The sequence below is a fragment of the Ranitomeya imitator genome, chromosome 3 (genome assembly GCF_032444005.1).
Source record: "Ranitomeya imitator isolate aRanImi1 chromosome 3, aRanImi1.pri, whole genome shotgun sequence".
NCBI lineage: Eukaryota > Metazoa > Chordata > Amphibia > Anura > Dendrobatidae > Ranitomeya > Ranitomeya imitator.
Window position 1 is genome coordinate 175,484,005 of NC_091284.1, and position 25,627 is coordinate 175,509,631.

At 43.4% G+C, this 25,627-nt stretch overlaps 1 protein-coding gene across 2 annotated transcripts in view; it reads right to left on the reverse strand.

The window, feature by feature from the left end:
* The window catches only part of SYTL5 (synaptotagmin like 5), a 461,654-nt gene that overhangs the window by 274,281 nt on the left and 161,746 nt on the right, over positions 1-25,627 (reverse strand). Inside the window, exon 1 of one of the 2 annotated variants that reach the window (XM_069761626.1) lies at positions 5,223-5,347. The exons of the other annotated variant lie outside the window; for it this stretch is intronic. The gene's annotated coding sequence lies outside the window, so the exon portion shown is untranslated. Of the gene's footprint in view, positions 1-5,222; positions 5,348-25,627 lie in introns of those variants that run through there. 2 annotated transcript variants of the gene reach the window in all.

The following is a 25,627-nucleotide window of genomic DNA, read 5'->3' on the forward strand; positions in this document are numbered from 1 at the left end:
CCAAAATAGCATCCCTTCCCTTCCGAGCCATGCCGTGCACCCAGACAGTAGTTTTCCACCACATATGGAGTATCCTCGTACTCTGGAGAATTTGTGTTATGCTGTGCTATCAGGCAACACAGTGTGTAGTAATCAGCGCACATACAGTGATATGGCAATAACCCAAAAACAATAGAACAAGCTCTGAGACGTGGAATCTCTGCAGACTGCAATACCTGAACCTATCCTCACACAACTAAAAGCAGCAGTGGATTGCGCCTAACACTACCTATGCAACTCGGCACTGCCTGAGGAGCTGACTAGCCTGAAGATAGAAATACAAGCCTGACTTACCTCAGAGAAATACCCCAAAGGAATAGGCAGCCCCCCACATATAATGACTGTTAGCAAGATGAAAAGACAAAACGTAGGAATGAAATAGATTCAGCAAAGTGAGGCCCGATATTCTAGACAGAGCGAGGATAGCAAAGAGAACTATGCAGTCTACAAAAAACCCTAAAGCAAAACCACGCAAAGGGAGGCAAAAAGACCCACCGTGCCGAACTAACGGCACGGCGGTGCACCCTTTGCGTCTCAGAGCTTCCAGCAAAAGAGAATAGCAAAGCTAGACAGAAAAAACGGAAACAAAAACAAAGTAACACTTATCTAGCAGAGCAGCAGGCCACAGGAAAGATGCAGTAGCTCAGATCCAACACTGGAACATTGACAAGGAGCAAAGAAGACAGACTCAGGTGGAGTTAAATAGCAAGGCAGCCAACGAGCTCACCAAAACACCTGAGGGAGGAAGCCCAGAGGCTGCAATACCACTTGTGACCACAGGAGTGAATTCAGCCACAGAATTCACAACAAATTTGCAAACCAATTTTTAGGGTTCTTTTGTTTGCAACCCTTGCGAAAATAAAAAATTTGGGACTAAAATAACATTTTTGTGTGAAATTTTTTTTTTTAATTTTCACAGCTTAACATTGTAACATTCTGCGAATCTCCTGGGCGTTCAAGGGCAGCACGGTGGCTCAGTGGATAGCACTGCAGCCTTGCAGCGCTGGAGTCCTGGGTTCTAATCCCACCCAGGACAACATCTGCAAAGAGTCTGTATGTTCTCTCCGTGTTTGCGTGGGTTTCCTCCGGGCACTCCGGTTTCCTCCCACATTCCAAAGACATACTGATAGGGATTCTAGATTGTGAGCCCAATCGGGGACAGTGATGATAATGTGTGCAAACTGTAAAGCGCTGCGGAATATGTTAGCGCTATATAAAAATAAAGATTATTATTATTCAAAGTGCTCACCACACATCTTGATCAATTCCTATAGTGGCATTGCTAATAGCGGCACACCCAGCAGCTATGGGGTCCATGAGTCAGGGGGCTGCCCGGTGCCGGCGGAGCAGCAGCGGGTGAAGGAGGCAGAAGTCAGCTGTTGCGACTAAAGCCTGTCCCCGCTGCTAAAGAGAAATTAATATTCACTCTTCCCCACACCCCCATGGGCATGGAGAGAGGTGAATACTCATTTCACTTTAATAGCGGGCAGTCTTAGCCGCAGGCTATGTCTAACACTGCCTGCTTTCAGGGCCAGCAGACCAGGGCCCCTGCTCCCCCATTGGCCCCTACCCACGCAGCCACTATGGGGCCTGCAAGACAGGGGGCCCGGCGCCAGCGCCGCCCCCCCGGTGCATGTCGCATTCAACTGTATCAGCATCTATGATGCCCATACAGTTGAAAGCAATAATGGAGGAGAAAGCATCAGATGACACTCCCTATCCCATCATTCCCCTCTGCCTCTGACACAGCAGGTGCGATATGACGTCACTTCAGCGCATACCCGCTGTGTGTTGGGCAGCATGGGAACGAGGAGAGGTGAGTATTGTGTTTGTTTTTGTAATATATGTGTGTGTATATTCAGTATATATATATATATATATATATATATATATATATATATACTGTGTGTGTGTATATATATATATATATATATATATATATATATATATATATATACACACACACAGTATATATATATCAGAGAGTCCTGGTGGCCATAAAACTGTGAGGCTGGATTATATTCTATGGGGGGCTGCATTATACTCTGAGGGGGCTACATTGTAATCTGTGGGGGCTATATTACACTATTTGAGGATGCTGCATTATTCCCTATGAGAGGGCTACATTATATTCTAAGGGGCGGCTGCATTATACCTTATGAAAGGGTTGCAATATACTCTGAGGGGGGCTACATTACACCCTATGAGTGGGATACATTATATTCTATGGGGGCTGCATTATATTCTATGGGGGCTGCATTATATTGTATGGGGGGAGGCTGCATTATACCCTATGAGGGGGGCTGCATTATACTCTGAGGGGGCTACATTGTAATCTGTGGGGGCTATATTACACTATTTGAGGATGCTGCATTATTCCCTATGAGGGGGCTACATTATATTCTATGGGGGGCTGCATAATACTTTATGAGGGGGTTGCATGATAGTCTGAGGGGGCTACATTATATTTTGTGGGGGGCTATATTATACTATATGAGGAGGGCTGCATTATACCCTATGAGTGGGATACATTATATTCTATGGGGGCTACAACATATTCTGTGGGGGCTGCATTATATTCTATGAGGGGGGTTACATTATATTCTATGAAGGGGGCTGCATTATACTATATGAGGGCTTCATTATATTCTATGAGGGGGCTACTTTATAATCTATGAGGGGGGCTACACCCAACCCCTGCTACATAATAAAGATGTGTACTACCTTATATTTCACCTGGATATTGGCATGTTTTACCGCACAATTGGTGGTCTTGTATTTATTTCTATGTAGCTACATAGTGGGCCCCAAGAATCATTTTCTCTGGTGGGCCCAAGGTGCTCCAGTCTGACGCTGGGTGTGAAGATCCAAGGCTGTGGTTTGTAAAAATCACCTAGGTAGGATAATGATGCAACTATTTTTTATTCCTTACATCCATGGTTTTACAACAACTCTGGGTAGATGGCCAAAATACACTGCGCCCAGGCCACAAGATTCCATTCCCGAGGCCTTTAGTCCCACTGGCCCCGTACCAGGCGATACTCACTGTCTCCCAACTTTTGGTTGGCCCACAGATTTCGTATCTCCCACCAGTATAGTCTGTAGTCACAGTCCATGCATCTGTAGTCACAGTTCATGCTCCTCCAGAAGGCAGATAACACAACCAAAGCCCATGTATCCTGTACCAACAGTCCTTAAGAAAGTTTAACCCAGATGAAAGTTCACTCAACAGTAGCAAGGGGAACCAGCCCAGCTGGCAACCAATCTCTAAACTCCATAGGCCATCAATCCATAGGCTCCAGGACTCATCGTAGATCCTCGTCCGTTGACATCACTCCGCCTATCACCTGGGACTGCATGTGAGACCCCTGTGATAACAGCTCCATTGTGTCTACTATCCCCTTCCACACAATGGGACTAGTGCCTGGGAGAACAATGGTAGAGTTCCTTCATTACTAATCTTGCATCTGGCCTTATGTATGCATAAGATCCAGCCTGCACGACTTCCTCTGCTTACTATCACTTAATGGAAACATTGATTCCTGATCCTGAACTGACAAGCAAGCAAATGTTTAGTAAAACACAGCAAGCAAATCTCTAATAAAACACAACAATAAGATTGACGTAACTGGTGCTTCATCCTGGAAAAAGTCTGCATTTCTTAGAGCCGTGGATATCTCTCTACATACATTGGTCCAATACTCTTAGAACAAGGCCAGCTCCTCACATGGGGTATTGGCGTACTGGTGCATTTTCTCCTGCTACCCTTGTGGAAAAATACTAATGTCACTTGGTCTGTTTGCCGTGTGTGGGCCATCTCATACAGTGACAGAAACATGCTCATTTTAGCTTAAAAAAAAAAAAAAGAGTATGAGTGCCGCCACCTGATAAAGGTTATTGTAGTTTTTGCAATATTCAGAATTTGGTTGTAAAAAGGCCTTACATACAGTGGCTTGCGAAAGTATTTGCCCTGTGAGGCAGTGAGGGGAATTATATGCGAGGGACAGTATGTATCCCCCAAGGATGCGCACAGAAGCGTCTTGAGTCCGCTGCAGTGCATTGCAGTCACAGACATAGCTGTGGTTTCAGTGCAGAATAAAAGTAAGGGTGGACTTGGTCAAGAGATTTGGCCAAGGCAGATTTAAGAAAACCCAGCAAGGGCTTTTATTTTTGTAGGGAACTACAGGACGATAGTGGGGGGTTCACTCCCTCCAGCCGGGTCTTACAAGTAGCCCATGTGCATAACTATTCACACCCCTAAAGTCAGTACTTTGTAGAGTCTCCTTTTGCAGCAAATTACAAATACATATAGAGTATTAGATAAAAACATGCTGAGATGAATAGTTTCAAATACATAACATAGAATAACAGGAAAGAATCTGACTTAAGTATATATACATTTTTTAAGAGGATTATACAATGTTGGACTAGGCTATAAGATAATAGACAGCATGCACTGACACTAGCAGAAGCATAACAAACATCTGATGCTGAAGAACATCTTTAAATTACCAAACCACTGTCCATTTTGATTTGACCTTATATGTTCCACACCATTACCAATGACTGCATCCCCTACCATTCTCACCAGTTCCCAATGACAGTATCTGATATAATCACATACCATTAGCCATTAATGGGTAACTAATCATATATAAAAAAAAAGAATACCTGTAATCACTGTAAGAATATGTGAACAATCTACACTTCATCCATACAGCTAACAAACGAAAATCCATTACTCTCTTGACGTAATAGTTGTCATCATCCGGATTGTCTTTTATGACCTTTCTAAACAGAAGTGACTTTTTTTCTGGTCGGCTAAACTAATACAATGAGCTTATGTGATCCACTTGGGTCGATTTGCTTATGTGTCACAAAACCAAATTCCTAAAATGACAAACTGACATGACAAAACTCATTCATAGAGGAAGATAAATCATTTGCAGGACCAGATCTGTAAAAGTTAGGCATTGTCAATAAAAACCGCTATATAGAAAACTCGACAACCTGATCTATTACCCTGTGCTGCCATTATCCAACAAGCCTCTAGTTCTACTTAGTCTGTGACCAGAGTAAAACAGAAATCAATAGACCATACAGTGTAAAGAAATCAGTTTTTCCTGGCAAAATGAGGCTTGTATCATGTATCTAGTAATCAGTACCATGATCAGACGTCTTACCTTATGTAGCGCCAATTTGTAAGTATAAAATGAGACAAAAAACTGTTTCGTGCTTCATCAAAGCTCATTATTTCCAGTGTAAAACAACCTCAGCAGTGCACAGATCACTGTACTGGAAACCTGACAAACCAGACTGTCTTGTCCCCGAGACCTGGTGACAATTTACACGCCCAGCGGTACAATGTTTGCGTGCCAGAATAGCAGGTACATACCCTGTAAACGCCCCACACTACATTTTACAGTTTAGTGACATCACAGGCATGTTGGATTGTGAAAGGAAATGTGCCTGATTTTTCCTGCAGTTCAGGCATGCACGCAATTTAATGTTTTCAGTGAGCACAGCTGACAGATACCATACATACTGGAAATTTGAGGATCACAATACAAGGCCCTTTCATTGGGTTATTTTCTGGCACTTTTCAATGTATTAAAATGTATTTTAAAATTGCAGCTTTATATATGAAGGGTTTTTTTTATGGAATTTATTTTTTATTTCAGGGATACATTTACAAAATGATACAATAGACAATTATCTCAATATCTATAATTCCGCAATGCCTAGTCCTTCATCCCATCCTAGAAAAGAAAAAAAGAGAAACTGACAGATGTAGAAAAGATAATCATATTTAATCTTCCCTGTTTAATAGGATTCTGGGCTTTAGAAGATTCTTTTCTTCAGCTTGCATAGATTGATTCCAGGACCCTCATATCTGGCAGAAGCCCACTAAGTTGTTTCTGTTATTATAAAGCGCATATCCTAGGTCAATAATTCTTCATATCGGTCTATTTATTCCACGAATATAGAGACTCATTAACTTTTTGGTTATCTCAATTTTTGCATAAAAGAATAATTTTGCTCATAACACTTTTTGTGGCGTTTTCAGTACCAATTATTATTTTGGTGTTATTTTCCTGCATCAAATTCTTTGGGGGAAAAAACCCACTAGAAAAAAAGCAGGCTTCATTTTGATGTCACTAACACTTGACTGTAAGGCTGTGTTCACACGTTGCGGTTTTTTCGCGTTTTTTTTGCGGTTTTTCCCGATAAAAACGCTATAAAACCGCAAAAAAACGCATACAATAAGCATCCCATCATTTAGAATGAATTCCGCATGTTTTGTGCACATGATGCGTTTTTTTCCGCATAAAAAACGCATACCGCACAAAATCCGGACATGCTCTATCTTTTTGCGTTTTTTTTTGCGGATTTCCCACTCCAAAATGCATTGGGAAGTGTCCGGAAAAAAACGCGGCAAAAACGTGGCAAAAACGCATGCGGTTTTCTTGCGGATTTCATGCAGAAAATGTCCGGAATTCTCAGGAATTTTCTGCATGAATTCCTGAACGTGTGCACATAGCCTAAAGGGGACCTGTCAGCAGGATTGTGTTGAGAAAACTACAAACAGTGTCAGGTCGGCGCCATTATACTGGTGATTCAAATGATACTTTGGGTGATAAAATCAGTCTTGTGGTTGTTGTTTAATCTTTATTTTCAGTTTTGCGTTGATGAGATTCTCATGCTTCGGGGCGACCTGTGGGGGGGCTATATGCGGTGCTCTGCTTAGGTATTCATCTGTATGGCTTATGACAGGGCACTGGCACTGACCTTCGCCTTATTTTACATACTGAATAATATATGTATTGGGGAAAAAAAAATCACATTCAGCAGGCATGCGCCAGCATGATCGCATATATAATGTGCATTAAATTATTTTATTTGGTCATAACTAGTTTATTCTGAAAAAAAAAATTTAATTCTGTCTCAAAATGGTGCCCGCTATGCTGCGCCACCCTACTAGAGAAGCAAAAAATGTCTCCCCTAAGATGGCACTGTTGGCACCTGCGCCATCTTGCTAGAGGAGGAAAAGAAAAGTGTTTACATCAAGATGGCGCTGGCACAGTAGCATCTATCGGATCGCTGATAGATACTACTGTACAGGCAAGGCGGGCGCCATTTTGAGACAGAATTTTTTTCTGAATAAATTTGTATCAGCAAATAAAATAATTATATATGCGATCATGCTGCAGTGCTCCATTTGACTTTTTGAACTTAAATTGAGAGTGTCACTTTTTGAGATCTCCTAATGTGCCTAAACATTGGAAATCCCACATAAGTGACCCCATTTTGGAAACCACACCCCTCAAGGATTTGACAAAGAACAGCATGAGGCAGAACGTCAGACAGGTGAGGGATCTTTTTTTTTTTTTTTTTTATTACTGGAGATGAGGGCTTCAATGTAATGGGCATTAGGTGAGTACAGAAGTGTTTGTAATTTTTAAATAAAAGTAGAAAAGTGTTTTGTTTTTATTTCAAATAAAATACTTTATACTTGCTGTGTGTTTATTTACCATACAACTGTAGGAATAGTAATGGATAGGTGTCTAATATATGCCTCTCTATTACTAATCTGTGGGCTTGATGTCACCTCACAATACAAAGATGACATCAACCCCACAAATATTACCCCACCACCACCATATGGCAAGTAGGAAGATTCGAGCAAAGCACCAGAATTGCGCACCTAATAGATATGCCTTTTTCTGGGTGACTGTGGGCTGCTATTTTTAGGCTGAGGGGGTCAATGTCCATGGCCCCTTACAAGCTTGAGAATACCAGCCCCCAGCTTTGTGCTTTAGCAAAGTTGGTTGTCGAAAATGGGGGAACCCCATGCTGTTTTTTAAAATTATTTATTTAAATAATAAAAAAAAAACAGAGGGGATCCATCTATTCTTGATAACCAGCCTTGCTGAAGCTGACAGATAAGTGTTGTAGCCCACAGCTTTCAATTTTGCCTGGCTGGTTATCAAAAATACAGTAGAACCCAAGCCATTTATTTATTTATAGTGCAGGTGGCGGCTGTTGAATACTCCCATCAGCCGCCGCCTGTTCTCATTGTTATTAGCAGCAGCAGGTGTGGGCTGATGGGAGCAATACCCATCAGCCGCCACCTGCTCTCGCTGTTATCAGTTGAATATAACTCAACATTCTCCCCTGCTTGCGCTGATTGCCAGCAGAGCAAGGGAGAATGATGAGAAACGTCTTCAGCACCCGGCACCCTTTGGTCGGTGCTCATAGCAAGCCTGTAATTAAGCTACATAGGAGCGATCTGATGATCGTTGCTATGTAGCAGAGCCAAATCAGGCTATGCCAGCTTCTAGCCTCCCATGGAGGCTATTGAAGCATGGCAAAAGTAAAAAAAAGTTTAAAAAAAATGAAATTAAAAAAAAAAATATATAAAAGTTTAAATCGCCCCCCTTTTGCCCCATTCAATATAAAACAATAAAAATAAAATCAAACATACACATATTTGGTATGGCCGCATTCAGAATTGCCCGATCTATCAATAAAAAAAAGGATTAACCTGATTGCTAAATGGCATAGCGAGAAAAAAATTTAAATGCCAAAATTACGTTTTTTGGTCACTGCGACATTGCATTAAAATGCAATAAAGGGCGATCAAAAGAACATATCTGCACTAAGATGGTATCACTAAAAACATCACCTCAGCATGCAAAAAATAAGCCCTCACCCAACCCCAGATCACGAAAAATGGACGCTACGGGTATCGGAAAATGGCGCTTTTTTTTTTAGCAAAGTTTTTCGTCACTTAGATAAAAAATTACCTAGACATGTTTAGTGTCTATGAACTCGTAGTGACCTGGAGAATCATAATGACAGGTCAGTTTTAGCATTTAGTGAACCTAGCAAAAAAGCCAAACAAAAAACACGCATTGGGATTGTACTTTTTTTGCAATTTCACCGCACTTGGAATTTTTTTTCCCATTTTCTAGTACACGTCATGGTACAACCAATGATGTTGTTCAAAAGTACAACTCATCCTGCAAAAAATAAGCCCTCACATGGCCATTTTGACGGAAAAATAAAAAAGTTATGGCTCTGGGAAGGAAGGGAGCGAAAAAAACAAGCACGGAAAAACGGAAAATCCCAAGGTCATGAAGGGGTTAAGGGTGGTGATTGATGCTCAAAAGTTATAGCTATTTATGGCCATATCATTCACACAGAGGCAACTACTAGAGGAAAGAAGGTTTCTCTATAAGCAACCAGTATGTAAGATTTTCGCTTACAGTAAGGGTACCCCGCTCGCCCAAAGCGCCGCCCCCTGTTGTATGCGTGGTGATTCCGGATGTGTTCATTGAACACATGTGCAATCACCACATCGTATTCATAGCCTGAGTTATTTATCTTGCGGAGACGGAGTGTCTCCGCAAGATGAGTAGGCACGCTGCGGTCTGGAAAAACGCACAGCTTGTCCGGTTATGCAGGGCCGCCGGAGGTGTCCCTGCACGCATAGTGGATATGGGATTTCATAAAATCCCCTCCACTATGCTGGAACATCTGGATGCTGCGGATTGGACGCTGTAGCTGTACGCAGCATCCAATCCGCAGCAAATCCTGAAGGTTTCCTGAACGTGGAAACATACACTAAGAGTAGTTAGACTGTGAAACTCTCATCAAGAAAAAAAAGTTAATTAATATTGTGTTATTATAGCTCTGATATAGGAAAGGAATGCAGAGATTTATTGTACTATATTTGGAGGCTGGAAATATATTTTCCCTAAATTTAAGAAAATTGGTAACTGTTATGGCCTCTCCTAAATTACACTGTAGCAGGTTGAACTAGATGGAAGCAGTGTTTTCTTTACTTACTAATCGTATTACCATGGGTGCCATGAACAGTATAAGGCTAGGGTCACATGACAGATTTCTCCACATCCGAAAAAAATAAAATCGGTCCGATTATGCTAAGCCGACACTGATCAGACTTTTCAAAATTTGAGTTGGATAAAAGTGTAATCTGATTTACTCGCATGTGGAGACCTAAAAAGAAAAGGTTTCTCCATCTTCTTCATTCTGTCTGACCGTGAAGATGTAATCCGAGTGGGGTTAATGTTTTCCATGGACCCATAGACATGAATAGGCAAGTACCATCAGTCCGGGAGAAAATCAGACGTGCACAGCCCTATAGAATAACATAGAGAAGGGTGCTGTCAGTCAAAATGATGTATATAACTCGTCTGAGTTATATGGTCTGCATGAGCCCTAAGAATCGTCCTAAACTCAGATTTTGCATGCGGTATAGTAGCAGCTGTTTGCAACCCCTACTTCAACCCTTCCTGGGCATCTTGTCTACATATTAGAAAAGGAAAAAGAACTATGAAAACTGTAGAGGACTAAAAATAAGTATTGTGAACATATATACCCTCTAAAAACAATGTGTAGAAATAAACGATAATCCAATGAGGACCACCGCATTAAACAAATACCCCCAAATTCTTTCTGATAATACCAACTATAGACTTATTAATCCCTGCTCTTTGTCTTTGTCTGAGCTGATAGTGCCTAATGCGGAGGTTAGAACCCTAGTGCAGGAGCATTGGCACCTCCGCTCGGTGGCTCTCCCTCACTTTCCCTTTTACGCCCTAATACAGCGAGCTAAAGAAAGAAAATGAGTGACAGCCTATTCTAATACATCAATATCTCTCACGCATAAAAAATATATATAAATAGATGGATAAACTTAGCATTAGTTGTATAAACTGCCTTGATGCGTTTCCCCATCTATACTGTTCATCAGGAGGCTCAGTTGATGGATTGTGATGGCTGCAAATTCATGATGAAAAAAAAATCACAGGTTGAGATGGTTTGCCTGGTGACGCCATGTCTGAGCTTAAAAAGTACCTCTGGATCAATTTGTTGGCTTGTTCCGCATGCCCACATAGTATATAGTCCATTAGAATGAATTAGGCTCCTACAACTAGCGATAAGGTTATCCATCAGGGATTAATAAGTCTATTGGCATTATCAGAAAGAATTTTGGGGGTATTTGTTTAATAAGGTGGTCCTCATTGGATTATCATTTATTTCTACACCACATGGATAATGGTGTTTATTAGTCAGGTATAATACAGTACATTGATTTTAGAGGGTATATATGTTCACAATTAGTGTTGAGCGATACCTTCTGATATTTGAAAGTATCGGTATCGGATGGTATCGGCCGATACCGGCAAAATATCAGATCTCGCTGATACTGATACCCGATACCAATGCAAGTCAATGGGACACAAATATCGGAATGTATCCTGGATGGTTCCCAGGGTCTGAAGAAGAGGAAACTCTCCTTCAGGCCCTGGGATCCATATTCATGTAAAAAATAAAGAATAAAAATAAAAAATCTGGATATACTCACCCCTCCGAAGAACCCTGGCTGTCACCGATGCGAGCGTCCGCCTCCGTCCTTAAGAATGCTGTGAGTGAAGGACCTTTGATGACGTCGCGATCAGGTGACCGGTCACCTGACCGGTCACCTGACCGCTCACGTGACCGCTCACCTGACCGCGACGTCATCGAAGGTCCTTCACTCACAGCATTCTCAGGAACGGAGGCAGACGCTTGCAGCGGTGACAGCCAGGGTTCGCCGGAGAGGTGAGTATATCCATGTTTTTTATTTTTATTCTTTATTTTTTACATGAATATGGATCCCAGGGCCTGAAGGAGAGTTTCCTCTCCTCCAGACCCTGGGAACCATACGCACCGCACACGCCGAAGATGACTGGGAACTTCCGATTCCGATTTCCGATATCACAAAAATATCGGAACTCGGTATCGGAATTCCGACACAGCAAATATCGGCCGATACCCGATACTTGCAGTATCGGAATGCTCAACACTATTCACAATACATCTTGTCTACATATGCCTGTGTGGAAACTTCATCTGTCTCAGCAATGACACTTTAAGATAACAATACAGTGCATTATAGTTGGGTTTTTAGCGTGTTCATGCCCACAGGGAAAAGTATTGTATTAGCAAAGACAATAATAAATTAATTTCCAGTGTAACGGTATTATCTAAAATGTTATGTCTCAAAAGCAATACATAAATAGCTTTATGTTTTTTAATTAGGCTTCAGATAATTTCACTTAATATGCACTTAATATAGAAAATTACATCTGTAAACAAAAAACACTAAATTGTAATATACATATTGAAGTGATAAAATATCTATTGTTAAAAACAACTTCCCCAGTATTTTTTTATTTTAACCCCTTAGTGATGGAGCTAATTTTGACCTTAATGACCAGGCCAAATTTTTCAAATCTGACCAGTGTCACTATATGTGGTGATAACTCTGGAACGATTCAACGGATCCAAGTGATTCTGAGACTGTCCTGCCATGACATATTGTACTTCATGTTAGTGGCAAATTTTGGTCTCTATGACTTGCGTATATTTATGAAAATCTTTTAAAAAAAAAAGACAAAAAAATTTAGAAAAGTTCTCAATTTTCAAACTTTAAATTTGAATGCCCTTAAATCAGATAGTTATACCAAACAAAATAATAATAATAATTTTTTAAACAAAATTTGATTTTTTTGTTTTGAAGTTAAAAGGGTTCAAAATTGTCCAGCGATTTCTCATTTTTCCAACATAATTTACAATACCATTTTTTTAAGGGCCCACAACACATCTAATGTGACTTTGAGGGAGCCTATATGGCAGAAAAAAAGCAAAAGTGACACTATTCTAAAAACTGTACTCCTGCTTCACAGGAATTAACAAAATATGGAAGGCAAAAATTAACATTTTACTTTTTTTCCACAACATTTGTAGCCCTAAATGTTTTACTTTCCCTTGGGTAACAGGAGAAAATGAACCCCAAAATTTGTTGGATCACATGGACCAGGGCTCATCCCACTGAACGCCCGCTCTCCGTTTACCGTGGTCATAATACTTTATTTAAATACAAAATAGGCAAATAACACATAGAACAGTTCCAGCAAAATACCCAAGATGGTGCAAAATTACAGAGCCTCTGTAACGCTCGTGCCCAGACTGGTTGGTGCGAGCGTGGGGGGGTGGCCCCACTATGCCTCAAACCAGAATACCCTGGAAGGGGCATGACTAAGCAGCTACCTTGGTGCTCACTGGAGCCTCTGATGGTGAGGTCAGGCTTGTGTGGCAGGTAGCTACCAGGTGTGATTCCAGGGTGGTGTCTGGCTGTGGCTGCTGATCCAACTGGGGGACAGAATACAGGCAGGCAGGCATGGCTGAGACACTGACAGGCAGGTGGGCATGGCTGAGACACTGGCAGGCAGGCATAGCTGATACATTGGCAAGCAGGCGGGCATGGCTGAGACACTGGCAGGCAGGTGGGCACGGCTGAGACACTGGCAGGCATGCGGGCACAGCTGAGACACTGGCAGGCAGGCAAGACTGGGACTCTGGCAGGACAGGAGGACAAGGCTGGTACTTTAGCAGGACATGTACTGACTAGGTAGGGACCGGAATACAGGTAGGTATATGGAAACAGGTAGGGACCTGTTCAGACAGGAGTGTATATGGGAACAGGTAGGGACCTGACCCATAGGTTGCAGAACGATAGTTGAGCAGGACCACAAGCAGCGGATGCAAAGAAGAACCACAGGAAGCGGAGCCAAGAGCAGAACCGCTGGAGGTGGATCCAAGAGCAGAACCGCTGGAGGCAGAGCCAAGAGCAGAACCGCTGGAGGTGAAGCCATGAGCAGAACTGCAGGAGGCGGAGCCAAGAGCAGAAAGACGCAGAGCCACAAGTTGCCGAGAGCAGAGCTGAGAGAGGCAGAGCGGCAAGTTGCAGTGAGCAAAGAGAGGCAGAGCCACAGGTTGCGGCGGGCAGAGCAGAGAGGCACAGAGCCACAGGTTGCGGCGGGCAGAGCAGAGCTACAAAGTGTGCAGCAGAGCAGAACACAGCAGAGACTCAGGTTTGCGGCAAGCAGAGCAGAGAGGCGCAGAGCCACAGGTTGCAGCGAGTGGAGCAGGAAGGAATGGACACAAAGGTATGCACAGCTGAGTGGGAAAGGCAAACAGAGAAGGAAACTATAGGAACAGATATAGACCAGAGTACAGACAGGATAAGGAATGGGACAAGGCACAGACAAGAACTCAGACCAGGGTACAAAGCCCCACTGGGTGGCTGAGGCAAGAGACATAGGTTCAGACCAGGGTATAAAGCCCCACTGGGTGGCTGAGATAGGACAGGACCTGGCAGCTCAGTAGCAAGACACTAACTGAGGGAGAAAGTTGCTCAGGCATCCAATGGGTGGGGATGCCTTAAGTATCTGAGGCCTCTTGGCACTTGGCAGGGAACACCTTAGGAAGGTGCACACAGTCTGAATAAGAATCAGGAGTTGCCAGCGCAGACCCCCTATGCACACAACCAGGAAGCATGCACAGAGCAGGCAGGAGACATGAGGCGCACAGCATGGAGCTGGCAGAAGTCAGAACTCACAGCATGGCCCGGAGTAGTGAGTAAGTTGGTGTGTAAGGCAGGTGGGGGATGTAAGGCCATGCAGTGTTGCCGGTAGAGTTGTTACAGCCTTACTCTTCTGCTGACTTGCCGGGATGAGAGCAGCTGTGACAACGGAGCTTCCAGGGCTGACTACCCCCACCTGTGGCCACACAGACAGGAGGGAATGCCAAGCTTATGAAGTTGGCAGTCCATTGAGGTACAAGGCCAGGTGAGTGAAGGGTCCCAAACTGGCTTCTTAGAACATCTCCATGGAGTCACCTGACCGATGGGTCCCAATCCTGGCTTTCTCAAATGTATCCATGGGGCTGAAGTTACTGGTGAGTCCAAATCCTGGCTTCCCCATACATATTAATGGGTTCAGTGAGGGTCAATGAAGCAGATCTGTATTCTTTCAGCAGGGGCCGCTGTCCCCTAAGCTAGCATGTCAAATCTGTGTCCCTCGTGATGGAGCCATGATGACAGCTGTCCTGTAGATTGTTTCTGGCTTTGGTTGTGTAACGAGTCTCTAGTTCTTTAGATTTCTGGATCTCTTGGATGTCTTGTTACAGAGGCATATCCTTTTTATAGTTAACAACTAACTGTTCTTCCAGCTGTCATTCACAGGTCAAGGGAAAGGGGTGATGAGTTTAACTTGCATTGCTTGATTATGTAATCAATTTGCACAGTTTTTCTTCCTCTGTTTTGCAAGTCAACAAGCCACAGGACCCACCCAAAATGGTCGCTCAACATTAGTGATGAGCGAGTGTGCCTGTTACTCGAGATTTCCGAGCATACTCCAGTATTCTCCGAGTATCTTGGGCGTGCTCATAGATTATGTTTGTGTCGCCACAGCTGCATGTGGGGATTCCCTAACAAACAGGCAATTCCTGCATGCGTTCAGGTTGTCTAACAGCTCAAACCATGCAGCTGCGGCGACAAAAATAAAATCTACGAGCACGCCCAAGATACTCGGAGATCACCCGAGCATGCTCGGAAATCTCGAGTAATGAGCACACTCCGCTCATCACTACTTAACATATTACACAACATGTTAAGCAAACATCCATTGTTCAATGACCCTGCATCACTGTCTTGCAAATATAGCTGACAATAAGCTGTAGGAGCTGATAAAAGAGGTAAATAATCAACTATTCATCAAATTACAAATCTCAATTAAACCTACAAGAAGAGTCAACATAAAGATAACGGTCTATGCCTCCTGGCTAAATGAAAATAGACATCTGGATAATTATGATTAAATGCTATGTTGTCACAATGCGGATAACCCATATGTGGGGGAAACTACTATTTGGGCACATGGCAGGGATCGGAAGGGAAGGAGAATCTTTGACTATTTGAACTCAAAAGTGTCTGGAATCGAGATCAGATGCCATGTCGCTTTTGGAGAACACCTGATGTGCCTAAACAGTAGAAACCCCCCTACAAGCGACCCTATTTTGGAAATTAGACCCTCAAGAAATGTATCTAGATGTGTGGTGAGCACCTTGAACCCCAAGGTGCTTCACAGAGCTTTATAACATAGAGGCATGAAAATTACAAAATCTCATTTTTACCACAAAAATGTTGGTATTGACACAAATTTTTCAATTTCACAAGGGTAACGGAGCAAAATGGACCATACATACACATATATATATATATATATATATATATATATATTAGCAAAAGTGGGACGGACACAAAAAGGAAAAAGGGTTCATACAGGAAATCATCAACAAAAATGATCAATTAATTGAACCATGGCACGCACAACAGTGCATTCAAGAGCATATGTTAGAATATATATTGTGATGCAGTGACCCGTTACAGCTAGGGGGCGCTGCATGTGCTCCTCATGATATGCATGGAGGCATATCTGTGGTTATAATGGTTGAACTAGCCACCTCCCACCTTTGGGAGTGGCTACAGGTATATAATGTGACCATGTGGGTCACATGGGGAAAATGGATGGACCTGAGTGGTCTGTGTGCCAGGTCCTGGAGGGCCTCTGTGTTGGGAGGTCCTGGGAGTAGGACTAGATCCCTGAAGAGCACATGGGGAGGCCTTGGACCTCGGGGGCTTGTGTGTTGGACGGTCCCAGATGGGAAATGGACATCCTGAATAGCGCACAGAGAGGACGCGTGTGCAGAGTTCTTGATGGCACTGCATTTGGGGAAGCTACAGCCCATCTGAGGATCTGGACTGTCAGGTGGCCTGGTGAGCAAGGCATTGCCCGGGATGGTGATCCCAATTCAGCAGCTTCCCTGAGAGAGAGAGTACTGACAGGAGTCAGCATATGGAGCAGGAGCTCCTGGAAGGTAACCCAGTGTATGGGGAACCGTGCAGTCACCCATGATAACTGGAAGGAGTAAGGTCCAGCATGATTAGAGACTGCAACTGTAATGTCGTATGTTGGTGCCTGTTGTGCTCCATGGACATTAATGAACTGTATGGCGTGCGGTCACCCACGATAACTGGACACAGAGGTTCGGCGTGTTTAGTGACTGCGTTTCAAAGCCGTATGCTATGATGATCTGAAGATTGATGTAAAGACTGCTTGTTATTCATATTTCTGTGGCTTATGACTCCATAATAAACCACATGGACTGTTAAAGTGAAAACCCGTGCCTGACTACATTAATCTGCTGCCAAATAAGTGTCCCCCAATACACTCAGTAAGTGCAATCTTACAATATGTATGGACATGTGCAAAAGGGAAAGCAAGTAACAATATATGTGCAAAAGGGCAAAAAAGTGCACAATTGTAAGGAAAATATATACTAAATCTAGTATAAGGTGAGAAATAGAAAAACAATGGTCCAATTGGGAAGCACACAAATATAAGTGATATGGCATATGTGCATATGTCCCCAAAACACATATAGTGAGCACCAAAGGTTCAATATAGAACAATAGTGTATAATATATACCTTCAAGGGTCCGTTCCTTCAAGTACAGCGCACCCCGACGCATGTTTCGGATAAATCCTTTGTCAGGGGGTCTATCACAGTGATCAAAAGAAACCAATAGGAAAAATACCTGCTGTGTCGGCGGACAGATCTTGACAGGTGCACTGGGCATTTTTTTTTTCAGGAAAAAGAGGCAGAGGGCATGGGTGATGGTGGAGGTATCGGGTGGGGCTTGGGGATATCATTTCTCTTTCCTCTAACATGTATATCATATCAGAAGAGAGAGAAATGATTTTAATTGCGGACACCCTTTTTTTATGTGATCGCTGTTATTCATCATGTATGGCTGATGGCTGTTGTGTTTTTATTCATATATTTATGTGCTGGCTTTGGTTTTGGTAATGTTTAAATATACTGATGATGATTCTAGTGCTCTATTCATGTATTCTTGGTGGTACTCATACTGTAAAAATGTAGAAGTAGTAATCATTAATTTGTTAGATGATGTTCTACATGCTATGCTAATCTGGCAGTGTTAGGCCGCCGTCACACATGCGAGTTTTACGGACGTAAGAGCGCAGAATCTACGTCCGTAAAACTCGCAAAAAATACGGCACAATTATTCTCTATGCCCCTGCTCCTATTTGCCGTATTTTACTGATCAGTATTATACGGCTTTCTACGGCCGTACAAAATCGCAGCATGCTGCGTTTGTCACCGTACTGCGCAAGAAATACGCCAATGAAAGTCTATGGAAGCGTGAAAAATACGGATTACACACGGACAAGCAGTGTGACTTGCGAGAAATACGCAGCGCTGTTAGAGAGAAATGCCGGTAATTCAGTGCGGTGTACAGTAAAATCACACTGACAGCTTACAGTAGAATAGGTAGAATAAATGTGTACACATAGAATAGGTATATATATATATATATATATGTCAGTGAGACACATATATGTATATATATTAATATTTATTCCAGCGCTAGACAGCTTGAAAGCCGGTAATTCAATTACCGGCTTTTTCCTTCTCCTTCCTAAAACCCGACATGATTTGAGACATGGTTTACATACAGTAAACCATGTCTTCTCTCCATTTTTTTTGCAGATTCCACACTACTAATGTCAGTAGTGTGTATCTGCAAAATTTGGCCGTTCTAGCTCTTAAAATAAAGGGTTAAATGGCGGAAAAAATTGGCGTGGGCTCCCGCGCAATTTTCTCCGCCAGAGTAGTAAAGCCAGTGACTGAGGGCAGATATTAATAGCCTGGAGAGGGTCCACGGTTATTGGCCCCCCCCTGGCTAAAAATATCTGCCCCCAGCCACCCCAGAAAAGGCACATCTGGAAGATGCGCCTATTCTGGCACTTGGCCACTCTCTTCCCATTCCCGTGTAGCGGTGGGATATGGGGTAATGAAGGGTTAATGCCACCTTGCTATTGTAAGGTGACATTAAGCCTAATTAATAATGGAGAGGCGTCAATTATGACACCTATCCATTATTAATCCAATACTAGTAAAGGGTTAAATAAAACACAAACACATTTTTTAAAATTATTTTAATGAAATAAAAACAATGGTTGTTGCAGTATTTTATTCAACGCCCAATCCAGTCACTGAAGACCCTCGTTCTGTGAGTAAAAAAACAGAATAAACCAACAATATACTTACCCTCCGCAGATCTGTAACGTCCAACGATGTAAATCCTTCTGAAGGGGTTAAAACATTTTGCAGCAAGGAGCTGTGCTAATGCAGGCTGCTCCTCGCTGCAAAACCCCAGGAAATGAGGCTAAAAATAGATCAATGATCTATATTTAGCTTTATTTGCGGTGAGGCGCCCTCTGCTGGATGTTCATAGATCGTGGGAAATTACCTAGAAAGCTCCCTGGCTTTCTAGGTAATTTCCCACGATCTATGAACATCCAGCAGAGGGCGCCTCACCGCAAATAAAGCTAAACATAGATCATTGATCTATTTTTAGCCTCATTTCCTGGGGTTTTGCAGCGAGGAGCAGCCTGCATTAGCACAGCTCCTTGCTGCAAAATGTTTTAACCCCTTCAGAAGGATTTACATCGTTGGACGTTACAGATCTGCGGAGGGTAAGTATATTGTTGGTTTATTCTGTTTTTTTACTCACAGAACGAGGGTCTTCAGTGACTGGATTGGGCGTTGAATAAAATACTGCAACAACCATTGTTTTTATTTCATTAAAATAATTTTAAAAAATGTGTTTGTGTTTTATTTAACCCTTTACTAGTATTGGATTAATAATGGATAGGTGTCATAATTGACGCCTCTCCATTATTAATTAGGCTTAATGTCACCTTACAATAGCAAGGTGGCATTAACCCTTCATTACCCCATATCCCACCGCTACACGGGAATGGGAAGAGAGTGGCCAAGTGCCAGAATAGGCGCATCTTCCAGATGTGCCTTTTCTGGGGTGGCTGGGGGCAGATATTTTTAGCCAGGGGGGGGCCAATAACCGTGGACCCTCTCCAGGCTATTAATATCTGCCCTCAGTCACTGGCTTTACTACTCTGGCGGAGAAAATTGCGCGGGAGCCCACGCCAATTTTTTCCGCCATTTAACCCTTTATTTTAAGAGCTAGAACGGCCAAATTTTGCAGATACACACTACTGACATTAGTAGTGTGGAATCTGCAAAAAAAATGGAGAGAAGACATGGTTTACTGTATGTAAACCATGTCTCAAATCATGTCGGGTTTTAGGAAGGAGAAGGAAAAAGCCGGTAATTGAATTACCGGCTTTCAAGCTGTCTAGCGCTGGAATAAATATTAATATATATACATATATGTGTCTCACTGACATATATATATATATATATACCTATTCTATGTGTACACATTTATTCTACCTATTCTACTGTAAGCTGTCAGTGTGATTTTACTGTACACCGCACTGAATTACCGGCTTTTCTCTCTAATATATGTGTCTACTGACATTCACTTGAAACAACACAAATACTCACCATATTTATTTGCATATTCTATATCCTGGCTGCTGCATTCACTCACATTCACCGCCCTTGCATTAACTCTCTACACTCCATCCATATCGGCCCCTCTGTCCTTGCCTCTCCTATGTATAGCACTCATGCTCTGTTCACATTGCTTAGCAGCGCAGATCCATTCAGTCCCACCATCCAACACAAGAGACGCTCTCACAAATCACTTAACCATCTGCTCACTCTTTCGATCCTCCTCCTCCTAGTTGCTGGAGACATCTCTCCAAACCCCGGCCCCCCATGTTATAGCCAGTCAAACCTCCCAATTGCTACACCCAGAAACCCCTCTAACCTTATTAATATTCCCTGCATGCCTTCTGTCTCTTTGAATTGTGCCCTTTGGAATTCTCGCTCTGTGTGTAATAAACTCTCCTTCATCCATGACTTCTTCCTTTCTAATTCTCTTAATCTCCTGGCTCTTACTGAAACCTGGATCCAGCAGTCAGACACCACCGCTGCTGCTGCTCTTTCATATGGTGCACTACACTTTTCTCATACCCCAAGATCGGACAACAGAGCAGGTGGAGGCGTTGGTCTGCTCCTTTCACCAAAATGTACTTTCCAAGTTATCCCCCAAGTACCCTCACTTGTCTTCCCTTCCTTTGAGGTCCATGTGGTCAGACTCTACGTCCCCTTCTCCATGCGAGTGGTGGTGGTGTATCGTCCTCCCGGCCCCTCTCATCAGTTCCTGGATCACTTTGCCACCTGGCTTCCACACTTTCTTTCCTGTGACACCCCCACCCTTATCATGGGTGATTTCAACATCCCTATTGCCTCTCCCCTCTCCCCATCTGCTTCTCACCTTTTGGCTCTAACCTCCTCTTTCGGCCTCTCGCAGCATACTAACTCGCCAACACATGAAGATGGAAACTCCCTTGACTTGGTCTTCTCCCGGCTTTGCTCAGTGGATGATTTCACAAACTCCCCTCTCCCACTCTCTGACCACCACCTTCTTTCATTCTCTATCAAGAACTGCCATCCCGCTCAGGTCACCCCCACTTTCCACACTTATAGAAACATACAGGCCATTAACACCCAGGAACTTATGAAGAACTTGCAGTCCTCATTGGCCCCAATCTCCTCCATCTCATGTCCTGATTCTGCTCTGAAGCATTACAATGAAACCCTGCAAAGTGCCCTGGATGAAGCTGCTCCTCCTATACATAAAACAACTCGGCACAGACGGCAACAACCGTGGCACACGCTGCAAACACGTTTCCTGCAGCGGTGCTCCAGGTGCGCAGAACGTCTGTGGAGAAAATCTAATCTACCCGAAGATTTCATCCATTATAAGTTCATGCTAAAGACATACAATTCTGCCCTTCACCTCTCCAAACAAACCTACTTCAACACCCTCATCACCTCCCTGTCCAATAACCCTAAACGTCTCTTTGACACGTTCCAGTCCCTACTCAACCCAAGAGCGCAGGCCCCAACCACGGATCTCCGTGCTGACAATCTGGCCAATTACTTCAAAGAAAAAATTGACCATATTCGACAGGAAATCATCTCCCAATCTCTTCATACCATGCACTGTCCTCCCTCCCCCACTGCATCTAGTTCACTCTCTGACTTTGAACCAGTTACAGAAGAAGAAGTAAGCAGGCTCCTTGCATCTTCTCGCCCGACCACTTGCACCAGTGACCCCATTCCGTCACATTTCCTCCAGTCCCTTTCCCCGGCTGTCACCTCTCACCTAACAAAAATATTCAACCTTTCCCTCACTTCCGGTATTTTTCCCTCCTCATTTAAGCATGCCATCATACATCCATTACTTAAAAAACCATCCCTCGACCAAAACTGTGCCGCTAATTATAGACCTGTCTCTAATCTTCCCTTCATCTCTAAACTCCTCGAACGCCTGGTCCACTCCCGTCTTACCCGCTATCTCTCAGATAACTCTCTTCTCGACCCTCTTCAATCTGGTTTCCGCTCTTTACACTCTACTGAAACTGCCCTAACTAAAGTCTCTAATGACCTACTAACAGCTAAATCTAATGGTCACTACTCCATGCTAATTCTCTTGGATCTCTCTGCAGCATTTGATACTGTGGATCATCAGCTCCTCCTCACTATGCTCCGCTCCATCGGCCTCAAGGACACCGTTCTCTCCTGGTTCTCCTCCTATCTCTCTGACCGATCCTTCACTGTATGTTTCGCTGGTTCCTCCTCCTCTCACCTTCCCCTTACTGTTGGGGTTCCTCAAGGATCAGTCCTAGGCCCCCTCCTCTTCTCTTTGTATACTGCCCCTATTGGACAAACAATCAGTAGATTTGGCTTCCAGTACCATCTCTATGCTGACGACACCCAACTATACACTTCTTCTCCTGATCTCACGCCTGCCTTATTAGAAAACACCAGTGATTGTCTTACCGCTGTCTCTAGCATCATGTCCTCCCTCTATCTGAAACTAAACCTGTCAAAAACTGAACTCCTCGTGTTTTCTCCCTCTACTAACCTACCTTTGCCTGACATTGCCATCTCCGTTTGCGGTTCCACCATTACTCCAAAGCAACATGCCCGCTGCCTTGGGGTCATCCTTGATTCTGACCTTTCATTCACCCCCCACATCCGATCACTGGCTCGCTCTTCTTACCTGCATCTCAAAAACATTTCTAGAATTCGCCCTTTTCTTACTTTCGACTCTGCAAAAACTCTTACTGTTTCACTTATTCATTCTCGTCTGGACTATTGTAACTCTCTACTAATCGGCCTCCCTCTTACCAAACTCTCCCCGCTCCAATCTGTCCTGAATGCTGCTGCCAGGATCATATTCCTCACCAACCGTTACACCGATGCCTCTACCTTGTGCCAGTCATTACACTGGTTACCCATCCACTCAAGAATCCAGTACAAAACTACTACCCTCATCCACAAAGCACTCCATGGCTCAGCACCACCCTACATCTCCTCTCTGGTCTCAGTCTACCACCCTACCCGTGCCCTCCGCTCCGCTGATGACCTCAGGTTAGCATCCTCAATAATCAGAACCTCCCACTCCCGTCTCCAAGACTTTACACGTGCTGCGCCGATTCTTTGGAATGCACTACCTAGGATAATACGATTAATCCCCAATCCCCACAGTTTTAAGCGTGCCCTAAAAACTCATTTGTTCAGACTGGCCTACCGCCTCAATGCATTAACCTAACGATCCCTGTGTGGCCTATATTAAAAAAAAAAAAAAAATTAATTAACTGGTTCATGCAGCTTTACATGAACACCCAAGCCTTACACTATGGCTGGTCCGAATAACTATAGCAATTGTTACCATCCACCTCTCGTGTCTCCCCTTTTCCTCATAGTTTGTAAGCTTACGAGCAGGGCCCTCACTCCTCTTGGTATCTGTTTTGAACTGTATTTCTGTTATGCTGTAATGTCTATTGTATGTACAAGTCCCCTCTATAATTTGTAAAGCGCTGCGGAATATGTTGGCGCTATATAAATAAAAATTATTATTATTATTATTATTATATATATATATATAGACAGTATATATATATTTTCTTTTCTTTTTGGGACACATGGATCACTTCTATAGCGGTATGTTGGTTTTGCTAGCCTGCGAGAAAACCACGCAGTACGGATGCCATACGGATTACATACGGAGGATGCCATGCGCAAAAAACGCTGACACACCCTGCCTACGGAGGAGCTACGGACCACTTTTTTCGGGACTTTTCAGCGTATTACGGCCGTAATATACGGACCGTATTGTTTTACGCTGTGTGTGACGCCGGCCTCAGGAGCACTAAAGTTTTGTATTTTGGGAGGAGAGGTGGAAAATGGGAGTGCTACCACAGTGTCGTGTGAAATCTGTGTAGATCCTGTATTCTCATGAGATCTTTATGTAGCATATACGACATTATCAGTACTCAAAGAGAAACTGTCACCAATTACTCAAAAAGCAATTCTGCATTGTTCTGTTCAGTGCACACTACCTTTTAAAATAAGTACACCAACCTTGCAAAATAACATGCATTCACGGGCACCATTGCAGCAATGTTAGAGCTGGATCTTCCCCTTAGGTCACTCGTCAGCCGCTATTGGGCTTCTGTACACTAACTTCCATTGTATGAACTTTGTAAAAGTAGTGAAAGTGCAGCAACTGATTGGCTGCAGGGTTTACATGGCTTAGCAATTTTGTATTTTATAAAAAGGAGTATTTAAAAAAAAAAGTTGCTGGACAACCCCTTTAAGGGCTCTTTCACACTTCAGTGTTTCCGATACGTGTGGTGACAGTTTTCACACGTACCGGAGACACTTACACACATAGATCCATTCAAATGAATGGGTCTGTGGACATGTTAGTGTGTTTCCAGGGACCATGTGTCAGTGTGACCATAGACATGTCCGTTTTTTAACAGCAGCACAGGCCGCAAAACGTCCTGCACACAGTGCGATTGTTCCAGGTGGACTAGGACTACCCCGGTGTGTCTGTGGTGAGACATCGTGTGGTAGGCTTCAGTCGGTAAGACACAAGATAGAGGCACTTAGACTACTTTCACACTAGGCCATCGGCCCGACATACCGACGGACAGTGTGATTGATTAGCACAACGTGGGCAGCGGATGCAGTTTTACAATGCATCAGCTGGCCATTGTGAGTTCCGGGGAGGAGGGGGCAGAGTTTCGGCCACGCATGCGCAGTCGAAAATGGCGGACCCGACGCACAAAAAAACGTTACATTGAACGTTTTTTGTGCGTAGCGGCCGCCAAAAACACGACGCACGATGGATACGACGTGTGGCAATACGTCGCAATGCATTGCTAATGCAAGTCTATGGAGAAAAATCACATCCTGCGGGCAACTTTGCAGGATGCGTTTTTTCTCCAAAACGTCCATCACACAACGCTAGTGTGAAAGTAGCCTAAGGTGATCGTAGTGTCAAAATCCATTGGATCTCCATGTGAACTTAGTCACTACACTAGATAAAGAAAAATAATCTAATAGAACGATGCGACTTGATGAGGTAAGTTACTCAAACTCACCTAATACGACACTTATTTAATATAATAATATATTATACCCTGTTGAAAAAGCCTCGCGAAACGCGCGTCCGGGGGGGCCAAGTGAGGAGGGGGCGCATTCCCAGACTATTCATGGGTAAGCATGACTTGTACGTATCTGTGTGATTATATACGGGGGTGGCCGGTGGAACACATTGCCTGACATAACGGTTTAT